Here is a 4,385-nt window from a genome sequence, read left to right on the forward strand (position 1 = left end):
AAAAAAAAAGAAATTAGGAGAAAAATTGGTCGAAACTTAACCAAAGGTGGCATTTCTACTGTACACTTTTCCCAAAAGGTTTCCACAATTTTGGCCACTACTGTAACTCTCCTTCCCGCCACATCCCACAGGGGGCTCCTTCCCTGCCCTGCACCTCATGGTGCACTTCCCATGCCCACCACTAGAGGGCTCCACTTCTACCATTAATAACACATCCTCAGGACCCCAATTGGGCAAAAAGGGCCAAGGTTGAGGGGTTCTTTTCTTCCCAAAGTTTCTGTGGATCTTTCTCTTAAATCCCAAACAGGTTGCCTCAATTCTGACTTAGTCTTTCCTTCAAACAGCCCCCCGCCCTCTCTCTCTCCCTCCCTCCCTGGGAAGGACTGAGAATCAGGAGTCCTTGTGGTTGAGCATTTTCCAGATCTGGAGCATTTCCTAAAACTCTTGGAAACGCTGCAGGTGTGGAGTGGGAAGTAGTGGGAGATTTTCCTGCCCCTCCAAGTTTCCCATCCACCTTCCAGGCTCTGGAGGGGCTCAGAGTTAATCCCGGGGGTGCCGTTTCTGCAGAGCCCCCAGTGGTGACCATGAGCAGCAAGACGGAGATGGAGGATGGGATTGAGACGCACGTCTGCCGCCTGGATGGCTTCTACCCCAGGGAGATCGATGCCTCCTGGACGAGGGACGGGGAGGTCTGGCTGCAGGACACCCTCCGTGGCTCCGTGGCCCCCAACGCGGATGGGACCTTCCACGCCTGGCTCAGCATCCAGATTGATCCCAAAGGGAGGGGCCGCTATCGGTGCCACGTGGAGCACGACGGCCTGCAGGAGCCTCTGGACGTGGCCCTGGAGGGTGAGAGGCTGCAGGGAGGGAAAGGCTGGGCTCTTTGGCAGGCTGGAGGGTTGTGGGAGAGAAATCTTACCCCCAGATGTGAGCCTACTTGAGCTTTGATCCATTGGTTTTTCCATTGTGGAGGTTGGTGAAGCTGCAGGGACCAGTCCATAGTACTGGCTTCAGTGATTTTAAGGGAAGCAACAGATCCCATCACAAGAGTTGGCCGATCCTGATGAAATCCTCTCAGATCCTCTCTTAGCCTTTCTTTCTCCCGTTTCCTGCCTCCAGCAGAAAAGCAGCAACTACGCTGAGCACCAGAAACCGATCTGCTTTTGTTTAGAATCCCCAAAATACAGAAATGAAGAGGAATCTGGAAGCCCCTTTTCTGAATGCCACATTTGATTAAAATGGATGAAGTTTGGCTGATTTCAGGAAATGCCTAGAGTGGCTGGTCTGATGGCTAACATGGCAATCCTGCACCAAGCAGGGGGTTAGACAGGATGACCACTTAGGTTCCTTCCTTCCAAGTGTAGGATTCTAGGTGTGATGTTCTTCATTTATGATATAAACATCTAGAGTGCAAGTATTGGGTGGGCGATATTTGGCTGGATGGGAAACGGAATATGAGCCAGAAGCACAAAGTACCTTAAAAGAAGGAATGTGGGATTTTTGGCTGCACCAAATAAACAATGACTTGCAAACAATCAAGGGAATTGTCTCCCTCTGTTCTGCCATGATCAGACCTTGCCTCAAGGAGAACATCTAGTTCTGGGCAACACCCATTAATGTAGATTCACAGTAATTGGAAGAAATCCACAGTAAAGCAACAAGGCTGAAACTGAATCCTCGGTAGATGTATAGACAGGAATCAGCATGTTTTAGTCTTGAGAAAAGGACGGTGGTGGAAGACCACTCTTAAAAAAGATAAAGAAAATGAAACTGTATACTTAAAAAAACAGACAGGCGACATGACCGCTTTTACTTTAAATAATAAAATGCAAATACTCAAGCTTAAGAAAAAAGATAGCATTCAGAGCAGCTGCCCAATTCCACCCAGAGTCACGACAAAACGTTTTTATTTTTTCACAAATTTTGCTGCTGAAGTTTCTGTTTCTGTAAACGGCTGAGAGTCACCAGATTGCAAACTGCTGCTTTGAGCTGAAGAGCTAAAGATGAATTCAGTTGCCTTCATGCTGGGCTGGGGTGAGAAGAAGGCAGCGTCATGAGGAGGGGTCTTCATGCTAGCTCTTCAGAGGGACACGAAGAGGAACCCTTTTTAAGTTGGGGGATTCCCGGTCCTTTGGCTGACTTAGGTCCCTCCCCCAATTGGGATGATTGTTTGAGGTTCTCCTTCAATGATTGGCTCTTCCTCCCAATTCAGAACCAAAATCCAACCTGGGGCTCATCCTCGGCTGCGTTGTGGCTGGTCTTCTCCTGGTGGGTGTGACTGTTGGGATCTTGGCATTCCTCAGTAAGTATCTTTTTCTGGGTGATTGAAGGAAGATGGGGAGGTTCCTCCCAAGTCTCCCCTTTTCGGAAGCTTCTTCTGGGCTTCCTCCTCTCCTGTTTTCCCAGCCCTCTTGGGGAGCACCTGAGATCTCGGCCTCTTGCTGGGACTCCAGTCTTGATTTTGAGTTGGGACAGTCCCGTCTTCTCCTGAATTGGGAAGGGGCATCACAGTTCTGTTCCTTTCAAAGGTTTTGGTCAAAGAGCAGCAGAGAAGGATTTCCATGAAAATCTTCCTCCCCTCCCAGCTGCTGCTGCTGCTTCCCCCAATTCCCCTCCATCCCTCTCAGAGGCAGCAGGTCTCCCTTGGGGCAAATCAGGTGGTGAAGTCTGAAGATCTTCCCGTGGCTGTTAATAAGAGTGGCGAGGAGAGGTTGTGGCTAGACAAGTGTGAGAACCTTTCCTGGGGCTCTTCTGCATACAGAGGGAGAGACTGGATGATCTCTGGTGGGTTCTTTCAAGCTTTCACTGGTTTTTGTCCTTACAGACAAGCGTCAAGAAGGCTACAGAGCAGCATCAAGTGAGTGATTTGTCCTCATTACATGTGAGCTCCAATTCAGAGTGAGAATCAGAGGCAACATCAGTTGAGATGTGTGTATGTGTGTCCAAGCACAAAAGAAGCTCACGAAGAGTTGTGCTATCTTCCTCTTCCTCTCAAGAACTAAGCTGTGGAAGGAGGGACCCCTTTTCATTACAACCAGGCTATTCTTGGGAGTGGAGACCCCAAGGAGAAACATCTGGGACAAGGAATCTTCAAGAGGATGAGAAGACCCAGCTGGGTGGACGATCCCTCTGACTGAGACGCTGCTCTGTTTTCCAAGAAGGTGGAAAGGAAAAGCTCGGCCACCACATGATCAGCAGGAGGCATTTTGAGAGAAAAGAAGGTTTGGAAGGTGCCAGCTGGATCTCCTCTTGGTCTCCCACCACAAATGCTCTCCAAGTATGAACGGATTGGAACAAGAGACTTTGGAGCCATCTATATGTTGTGCTCCTTCAGTGTCTGGTTCTGGTGAAACCAGAATTTATCTGGATAGTTTGGGACAATTTTGCTAGGGAACCCAAGGAGGAAATCATTCAGGTCTACTCAGAGAGAGGAGAGACCTGGGGGAGTCAGGAGGGGGTGACTGAGATTTTGTCTTCCCAGGAGTTGTGGTGTGAATTTGGTCTTGGGCATCCAGACTGAGTGGATGGGGCCAGGGAACAAGGTGGGGCAACAGCAAAGGTTTCCTTGGCTTTCTTACACAAAAGCACACACACACACACACACCTCTGTGTTCCTTCTCCTCCCTATAAAGATGCTTTATGGATCCGAATAGCCCCACATTCAGTGGTGGGATTCAAATATATGAACAACTGGTTCTCTGTGTGGATTCTGCTTCCGGAAGTCCATTCTGGGTCTGGGCAACAAAAAATTAGCTACCGGTTCTGCTGAAGTTGTGTGAACTGGCTGAATCCCACCACTGCCCACCTTGCTACCAACCCATTTCCTTCCAGTTGAGGTGAAGGTCTCTTTTTGCTCCATGGAAACAACTAGGAAGCTTTCTTGGCACCGAGACAGAAACGGCAAATTACACCCGTGTCCTGCGGTCTCGGGATTGCCATTTGTGGCTTTCCCAGCCAGCTTCCCTCAAGGAAAGACGAGGGGGAAGCCAGCAAGGAAAGTTGCAGTCGTGTGATCTCTTGCTTAATGACCTCTGGTCACATGACGCCTCACTGCTTAATGATAATTTTTCAAAGACTTTTGTGGTCATAAGTCAAGGAGCACCTGGAAGAAGAGCTTGGGATGTGAGCAAAGTTTTCATAAGAGGATAGTTTAACATAACGGTAACTTAAGGAGAAAAAGGCGAGAGAGAATACAATTTGGGACGAGATTTTTAAAAAAGGAAAGAAGATTTAAATAGTTCCCAGAGAGGACATCTATTATCCACCAGATTAAGCTTCCACAGAGACAATTACTTCTGCTAATTAATAACAATAATTAAATAGTTATTAAATAGAGTATTATCAATGAGCGAGATGGAAATAAAGATCAATTATGCAAAAAAAAA

The sequence above is a fragment of the Protobothrops mucrosquamatus genome, unplaced genomic scaffold (genome assembly GCF_001527695.2).
Source record: "Protobothrops mucrosquamatus isolate PMUCROS unplaced genomic scaffold, P.Mucros_1.0 scaffold2955, whole genome shotgun sequence".
Taxonomy (NCBI): Eukaryota; Metazoa; Chordata; class Lepidosauria; order Squamata; family Viperidae; genus Protobothrops; species Protobothrops mucrosquamatus.